The sequence below is a fragment of the Tachyglossus aculeatus genome, unplaced genomic scaffold, assembly GCF_015852505.1.
Source record: "Tachyglossus aculeatus isolate mTacAcu1 unplaced genomic scaffold, mTacAcu1.pri SUPER_30, whole genome shotgun sequence".
Classification (NCBI taxonomy): domain Eukaryota; kingdom Metazoa; phylum Chordata; class Mammalia; order Monotremata; family Tachyglossidae; genus Tachyglossus; species Tachyglossus aculeatus.
In genome coordinates this window covers 5,304,385-5,313,652 of record NW_024044837.1, presented here as the reverse complement: position 1 = coordinate 5,313,652, position 9,268 = coordinate 5,304,385, and positions in this window count along the sequence as shown.

The following is a 9,268-nucleotide window of genomic DNA, read 5'->3' as shown; positions in this document are numbered from 1 at the left end:
GAAAGGAGGTAAGAGTAGCCAAGGAGAAAAATGGGGGACAGTGGGGGTAGAAGATGGGGAGGAGAAAGTAGGGGGAGGAAATAGGCATAGCCGGGGGGAGGAGATGGGGAGGAAAAAGTGGGGGGAAGGAGGTAGGAGTAGCAGAGGAGGATATGGGAAGAGGATGTGGAGGAAGGGGTTAGGGTAGCAGGGGGAGGTGATGGGGGAGAAGGAGGTAGGGGAAGGGGATGGGGAGGAGGTAGGGGAATAAAGAAGTTGTTAAAAGGTACGGGTAGAAGAGGAGGAAATGGGGGAAAGTGGGGGGAGAAAATAGGGAGGAGGAAGTGGGAGAAAGAAGGTAGGGTTAGCAGGGGAGCAGATGGTAAGAGGACATGGGGAGGAGTTTGGGGAGAAGTAGGTGGAGGGAGGAGATGGGTGGAGATGGGGAGGAAATGGGGGAAGAAGCGTGAGGAAGAGGCAAAAGAAGGGATAGCAGGGGAAAGAGACTGGGAGAAAAAGAGGTGGGGGACGGAGGTAGGTGTAGCAGGAAGCAGAGGAGGAGCAGAGGAGGAGGATAGGAAAGAAGGTTAAGGTAGTTGCAGGGGAGAGATTTGGGAAGAGGGAGGTGGGGGTAGCAGGGAGGCAAAGGAAGTGGGGAGAAAATAGGAATGGCGGGGTTGGGGGGAGTAGGAGGGAGGAGATAAGGAAAGTGGGGGTGAGATCTCCCCCAGCCCAGTCGAAGGAACAGACGGGGGCAGTGGGAAGTGGGGAAGGGGCCGAGGGAGGGGAAGACTGCCGTCCTCTTTCTTCTTCATCAGGATTTGGAAGATGCCTATGGTGGCCAGCCTAGGAGGGAGCAGGCATGCAGGGGGAAGTCTGTTCAGGACGGGCTGGGAAAGGCGGCTCCCAGGGGAGCAGGGGGAGTAGGCCCAGGAGGGAGGGAGAGGGGCAGGGAGAAGGAGAGGGGCAGAGGAGTGAGAGGAGCAGGAGGGAGCAATGAGAGAGGAAGAAGGGGAGATGGAAAAGAGGGAGAAGAGAGGAAATCAGCGTGACAGTGGAAAGAGCACGGGCTTGGGAGTCAGAAGGCCCAGGGTTCTAATCCCAACTCTGCCAACTGTCCGCTGTGTGAGCTTGGGCAAGCCATTTACATTCTTTGTGCCTCAGTGACCTCATCTGTAAAATGGGGATTAGGATGTGAGCCCCAAGTGGGACAATCTGATTACTATGTATCAAACCCAGCTCTTGGAACAGTGCTTGGCACATTGTAAGTGCTTAACAAAATACCCTTAAGGAGGAAGAAAGGAGGGAGGGTGGCCTTTGCAAAGAGCTGTTGTGGGCAGGGCAGGCAGGTCGGGGGGTGGTCTGTATCTACCTCAGTGCTTAGAACAGAGTAAGTGCTCAACAAGTACCATAATTAAAACTATATTAATTAATAGGGAATTAATAGGGCCGCCATAGACGCCCCCTGCTTCCACCCCCACCCACTTAAGCGACCTTCCTTATAGTGCCTCCGAACCTCCCTTCCCGGTCCGGTCCCGACTGATTCCCCCCGACCCCGAGAAAAAGGCCCTTGTTATCACCAATTGCATTAACGACAACCACATTCGCACCCACCCAGCCTTCCTGTCCCGCCATTGACCCCCGGCCCACGTCCTCCCCCGGGCCTGGAATGCCCTCTCTCTGCCCGTCCGCCAAGCTAGCTCTCTTCCTCCCTTCAAGGCCCTACTGAGAGCTCATCTCCTCCCGGAGGCCTTCCCAGACTGAGCCCCTTCCTTCCTCTCCCCCTCGTCCCCCTCTCCATCCCCCGCATCTTACCTCCTTCCCTTCCCCACAGCACCTGTATATATGTATATATGTTTGTACATATTTATTGATCTATTTATTTATTTATTTTACTTGTACCTATCTATTCTATTTATTTTATTTTGTTAGTATGTTTGGTTTTGTTCTCTGTCTCCCCCTTCTAGACTGTGAGCCCACTGTTGGGTAGGGACTGTCTCTATATGTTGCCAGCTTGTACTTCCCAAGCGCTTAGTACAGTGATCTGCACACAATAAGCTTTCAATAAATACGATTGATTGATTGAATAGGGAAGGAGATGAAGTAACTAAGAGAAGACTTGTCCAAGGTCACAGAGATCAGGCCATTGGAAGAGCTGGGATTAGAGCTCTAGTCTCTCTCTACTATATTTGTGTTAAAATGGCATTTATAAACACTTTGTGCCAGGCACTGTTCTTAGCGCTGAAGCAGATACATGGCCATCAGGTTGGACACAGTCCATGTGTTGAATCCCCATTTTACAGATGAGGGAACTGATGCTCAGTGAAGCGAAGTGACTTCCCCAAAATCGCACAGCAGGTAAATGGCAGAGCTGGGATTAGGACCCATGTCCTTATGATTCCCAAGCCCGGGCCCTATTGTCTACTCTCCTCTCCCAAGCGCTCAGTACAGTGCTCTGCGCACAATAAGAGCTCAATAAATACGATTGAGTGAATGAATGCTGTTGATTAACGAGTGTTCCCAACAGAGGTGGCCCTTCATTCATTCAATCGTATTTATTAAGCGCTTACTGTGTGCACAGCATTGTACTAAGCGCTTAGGAAGTAAAAGTCTGCAATATAGAGATGGTCCGTACCAAGACGGATGCCACCTGAGGTTAGCAAGTCACAAGTGGTGGCGTGTGGACAGCTGTATGCCCAGGGCGTGCCATCCTGAGGAGAGGAGGGAGGGGCAGTAGCAACATGGTTTAGTACGTAGAGCATGGGCCTTGGAGTTACGAGGACCTGGGTTCTAATCGCGGCTCTGCAACCTGTCTGCTGAGGGACCTTGGCCAAGTCACTTCTCTTCTCTGGACCTCAGTCTCCTCATCTGTAAAATGGGGATTAAGGCTGTGAGCCACACGGGGAACAGTGACTGTGTCCACCCTGATTAATTTGTATCTACCCCAGCACTTAGAACAGGACCTGGCAAAGTGTTAGCGCTTAATAAATACCATAATTATTAGCATCATTTCCCACTAGGCTGAGTCTTGAGGGGCTGCCGCCACCATCACGGCAGGCTGTAACAAGTCTGCCTCAGATGGCTGCCTTAGGGATGTTACTGCCATGCTGGGCTGTGGCCACCTGTTGGTCCCAGGAGGATGGGTCCCATCAAAGACAACACCCCACCCCCAAACACTGGTCCCCCCCCATCCCCGAATCAAATCAGTCACTCACCAGACAACACCCAGGTAGAGCAGGATAAGTCGGCCACAGACAGGAATTCACTACAGGCCTCCACAGTGTCCCAGCTGCCAGTGGCTTCCAGAACCTTCTCCCTCCTTTGGACGGTACTAAGGGGAGAGGGGAGACTGGGGCAGTTCCCCAACTCCTGTCCACTATTCTCCACCATCAGATGGTAAACTTAGGAACTCTGGGTCTTGTCACTCGCTTCCCAGAAACCTCCTTGGGCGCATTTGATGGCTGAATTCCAAGGAGCCCAAGTGGAAGTTTCTACCTCCCCCTGCCTCCTCACCAGAGCAACCTCCTGCCCGACAGTGGTACATTCTCAAGCCCCCTTTCTCTTGGCCCCCAAAACCCAACAGACATTCGCTCCACTGGTGTTAGTGGGGGGGCCTCTCTCACCACACTGCTTCCTCTGAGCCCATCCCCTAACTGTGGGTGTCCCTCAAGGTTCAGTTTTGGGTCCCTGTCTTTTCTCCATCTACACTCCCTTGGAAAATTCGTTCGCTCACACAGCTTCAACAATCACCTCTATGCTGACGACACCCAAATCTACAACTCCAGCCCTGATCTCGCTCCTTCTCTGCAGTCTTGCATTTCCTCCTTAATATGGTTAAAACTGAACTTTTCTTCCCCCACGAACCCTGTACTCCTGCTCACTTTCCCATCGCGGCCGACGGCACCACCATCTTTCCTGTCTCTCAAGCCCATAACCTTTGTATTATCCTTGTCTCCTCTCACATTCCACCCACATATTCAAGTCATCACTAAATCCTGTCTGTTCTACCTTCCCAACCTTGCCAAAAGTCACCCCTTCGTTTCCATCCAAACTACCACATTAATTCAAGAACTTATCTTAGCCCGCCTAGATTACTGTATCAGCCTTCTTGCTGACCTCCCTGCCTCCAGTCTCTGCCCAATCCAGTCCATACTCCATTCTGTTCCCCGAATCATTTTCCTTCAAAAACATTCAGATCTTGTTTCCCCACTAGGAACTGTAGAGGTTGCTCATCCACCTCCACAACAAACAAAAACTCATCATTGGTTTTAAAGCACTTAATCGCCTTGCCTCCTGCTACCTCACCTTGTTACTCTCCTCCAACCCAGCTTGTAAATTTGTTCCTCTGTTGCTAAACTTCTCACTGTACCTCGATCTCATTTCTCTCGCTGCCGACCTCTCACCCACAACCTATCTCTGGCCTGGAAACTCCCTTCCTCCTTTCATACAGATAATTGCTCTCCCCAACTTCCAAGTTTTATCGAAAGCCCATCTCCTCCAGGAAGCTTTCCCTGACTGAGCCCTTTTCTTCCACTCCCTTCTTTTCCACTCATACTTGCTCCCTCACTCATCCTATCTCCCTTTCCCATGGCACATATGTACATATGTACATATCCGTAATTTATTTATCTATTTATATTAATGTCTGTCTCCCCCTATAGGCCGTGAGCTCGGTTGTAGGCAGATAATGTGTTGGATGGTATATTATCCTCTCCCAAACATTTAGCACAGTGCTTTGAATATAGTAACCGCTCAATAAATATGGTTAATAATACAACACTCTGCTGCGTGACCTTGGGCAAGTCACTTCATTTTTCTTTGGCTCAGTCATCTCATCTGTAAAATGGAGATGAAGATCGTGGGATAAGGCAGGACAGGGACTGTGTCCGATCTGATCAGCTTGGACCTACCCCAGCATTTAATAAAGTGCCTGGTACATAGTATGTGGTTGCCTACCAACCTTTGTATCAAGCAAAGAATCCTATTGGCTTCAAAGCTCTCTATCACCTCCCCCCCTCCTACCTCACCTCCCTTCTCTTCTTCTACATCCCAGCCCTCACACTCCACTCCTCTGGTGCCATTTAACTTCTCACCAAACTAGCAGGCACACAGTATGGCTTACAGACCCACTGAGACCAAGCACTCTTCAAGCCGTTAACAGGGGTCAACAGCTTTTGAGCACTTACTGTGTCACCCACTGTCCCACTGCACCGAGTCATGTAAAATCCATTTGGCTCATATACAAGTGGAATTTTTGACATCAGCAAAATGGGATCATGTTTGAATCTTGAGAAAAAAAATGACAATGCTCAAAATTGGACAAGATGATAAAACACCCAGTCATTAGGAGAAAAAGCATGGGTAAGCACCAAGAGGAAAAGTGTGGCCTAGAGGAAAGAGCATGGACTTGGGAGTAAGAGGCCCTGGGTTCTAATCCCAGCTCCACCACCTGTAGGCTGCGGGACCTTTGGCAAGTTCATTAAGCAACTGTACTTACTAAGCACTTACTGTGTGCAGAGCACTGTGCTAAGTGCTTGGGAGAGTACAATCAAACAGAGCTGGTAGTCACGTTCCCGTAACATCTCTGTGCCTCAGATTCCTCATCTGGAAAGTGGGGCATTAAATTCCCGTTCTCCGTCCAATTTAGACTGAGATCCCTTCAAAGCCCTACTGAGAGCTCACCTCTTCCAGGAAGCCTTCCCAGACTGAGCCCCCTCCTTCCTCTCCCCCTCCTCCCCCTCACCATCCTCCCCACCTTACCTCCTTCCCCTCTCCACAGCACCTGTATATATGTACATATGTTTGTACATATTTATTACTCTACTCATTTATTCATTTTATTTGCATATATTTATTCTATCTATTTTATTTTGTTAATATGTTTTGTTCTCTGTCTTCCCCTTCTAGACTGTGAGCCCACTGTTGAGTAGGGACCGTCTCTATGTTCCCCACTTACACTTTCCAAGCGCTTAGTACAGTGCTCTGCACACAGTAAGCGCTTAATAAATATGATTGAATGAATTTATCTGAATGGATTAGGGTCTGTGTCCAACTTGATTTTATTTTATCTACCTGAAAGCTTAGGTACGGTGCTTGGCACACAATAAGGGCTTAATAAATACCATCATCATGATTACTTCTCCTCTGCTTCCAGGCCCTGGCCGGCCTCTGCCTCTCTGATCCGGTCAACCCCCGCCTCTCGGCTCTGGATCCCCTCTGCATCTCAGCCCTAGTCCCACTGTCTTCCGACACAAGTACCGCTCTGCCTCCCAGCCCCAGGCCCCCTGTCTCCCGGCCCAGGTACTATTCTGCCTCGCATCTCTGGTCCCCTGTCTAACGGAACTTGTCCCTCTCTGCCTCTCTGACCTTGTCCCTCACACTACTCGGCCCTGGTCCCCCTTTGAGTCCCGGCCCAGGTACCCCACTGCCTCCTGGTCCTGGTCGCCCTCTACCTCCCGGCCGGGGTCCACCATCTACCGGCCCGGGTACTCCTCTGCCTCCCGGCCCAGGTCTCCCTCGGCCTCCCGGCCCAGGTCACCCCCAGCCTCCAGGTCCTGGTCCCCCTCTGCCTCCCTGCCCTGGTCGCCCCCCTCCTCTTGGCCCTGGTTCCCCCTACCAACCTGACCTGGTCCAGCTCTGCCTCACATTCCTCGTTCCCCTGTCCCTGACTGCCCTAGTTCCCCTTCAGTTCCTAGAAGCGGGGGAAAATGGGCAGGGAAGCAGAGGAACAAATCAGCCCACAGGATCTGGTCTCCGATTCCCGGACCAGGTCCCACTCTGCCTTCCCACCCTGGTGCCCCGTCTCCCGGCCCAAGTACCCCTCTGCCTCCAGGACCTGGTCCCCCTCTGGCTCACTGCCCTTGTCCCCCAATGCTTCTCGGTCCTGGTCCCAATTTGTCTTACGGCCCAGGTACCCCTCTGCCTCCGGGCCCTGGTCCCCCTCATCCTCCCAGCCCTGATCCCGTGTCTCCTGGCCCAGGTAACCCTCTGCCTCCTGGACTTGGTCCCCCACTGCCTCCCTGCCCTGGTCACCCTCCGCCTCCCGGTCCTGGGTTCCCCCGATCTCCCGACCCTGGTCCCCCAGCCTCAAGAACCAGGTACCCTTCTACCTTCTGGCCCTGGTCCACTGTCTCCTGGCCTAGGTACCCCTCTTCCTCCTAGCCATGGTGCCCCTCTGCCAACCCGCCGTGGTCCCCATCTGCCTCCCGGCCCAGGTAACCCTCTACCTCCCGGCACTGGTCCCCCTGTCTCCCAGTTCAGGTACCCCTCGGCCTCCTGCCCTTGGTCCGCCCATGCAACCACGCCCTGGTCCCCCCTGACACCCGGACCTGATTACTCTGTGCCTACCGGCCCTGGTCCCCCAGGGCCTCCCGGCCTTGGTTTCTTCTACCTCCAAGCCCTTGGGTGAGTCTCCTCTATATCCCGGCCCTGGTCCCATGTCACCCGGCCTAGGTACCTCTCTGCATCTTGGACCTGGTCCCCCTCTGCCTACCTGCCCTGGTCCCAATCTGCCTCCCGGCCCTGGTTCCCCTCTGCCTCTCGGCCCTGGTTCCCCTGTCTTCCGGCCAGAGTACCCCTCTGCCTCCTAGCCCTGATCCCTCTCTTCCTCCAGGCCCTGATCCCCCTTGGCACCCCTGTCTTTGTCGCCCCCACTTCTTTGCCCTTGTCACCCTTTGCCTCCCAGCCCAGGTACCCCTCGGCCTCCCTGCCTTGGTCCTCCATCTCCCGGCCTAGGAACCCCTCGGCCTCCTTCCCTGGTCTCCTTCTGCCTCCTGGCCCTGGTCTACTTCTTCCTCCTGGCCCTGGTCTCCTTCTGCTTCCCTGCACTGGTCACCCTCTGCCGCCAGGCCCTGGACACTCTGCCAACCGCCCCTGGTCTCCTTCTGCCTCCAGGCCCTTGTTTCTCTCTCCATCCAGGGCTTGGGTCACCTTTACCTCCAGGCCCTGGTCCCGCTGTCTCCCGGCATAGGTACCCCTCTGCCACCTAGCCCTGATCGACTTCTGCCACCCTGCCCTGGTCCCCCTTTATCTCTCGGCCCTGGTCCCTCTGTGGCTCCGGGCCCTGGTCTCCTTTTCATTCATTCAATCGTATTTATTGAGCGTTTACTGTGTGCAGAGCACTGTACTAAGCGCCTCCCGGTCCTGGTCCCCCTGTCTCTCGGCCCAGGTAAACCTCTGCCTCCCCGAATTGTCCCCCGAGCTACCGGACCCTGGTCCCCGTTTGCCTCCTGGCTCAGGTACCCATCTACCTCCTGGCCCTTGTTCCCCTCTACCTCCCGGCCCAGGTCCACAGTCTACTAGCCCGGGTACGCCTCTGCCTCCCTAACCTGGTCCTTCCCCCCCTCGACCCCTTGGCCCTGGTCTCCTCTGCCACCCTGCCCTGGTCCCCCTCTGCCTCCCGTCCCTGGTTCCCCTGTGCCTGACAGCGCTAGTTCCCCTTTAGTTCCAAGAAGAGGGGGGACAAGGACAGAGAGGCAGAGAAATCAATCTGCCCGCAGGACCTGGTCCCGGTTTCCCGGCTCTGGTCCCCCTCTGCCTCCCGACCCTGGGTCCCCATCTCCCAGCCCAAATACCCCTCTGCCTCCTGGCCCTGGTCCCTCTCTGTCTCCAGGACCTGGTCCCCTCTGACTAGCTGCCCTTGTCTCCCGCCCACGTCTCAGCCCTGGTCCCCATTTGCCTTGCGGCACAGGTACCCCTCTGTCTCCGGGCCCTGGTTCCCCTCATCCTCCCAGCCCTGAACCCCCGTCTTCTGGCCCAGGTACCCCTCTGCCTCTCCGCCCTGGTCCCCCTCTGCCTCCCTGCCTTGGTCGCCCCTTGCCTTAAGTCCCTGGTCCCACTCTGACATTCGGCCCTAGTTCTCTTTTACTTCTGAGAAGCCGGGGGTATAAGGGCAAGGAGGCAGTGGTAACACTCTGCCTGCCGGCTTATTCGCTATTTCCCGGCTCTGGTCCCCATCTGCCTCCCAGCCCTGGTCTTCCTCTGCCTCCCGGCCCTGGTCCCCCTCTGCCTCCCGGCCCTGATCCCCCTCTGCCTTCCGGGCCCTGATTCCCCTCTGCCTTCCCGCCCTGGTCCCCCTCTGCTTCGCCACCCTGGTCCGCCTCTGCCTCTCTGACATGGTCACCAGCTGCCTGGTTCCCCTCTGCTGCTCAGCCCTAGTCTCCCTGTCTCCCGGCACAGGTACCACTCTGACTTCCAGCCCTGGTCCCCCTGTCTCCCGGCCCTGGTCCCCCTGTCTCCCGGCCCTGGTCGCCCTGTCTACCGGCACTGGTCCCCCTCTTTCTCCCGGTCT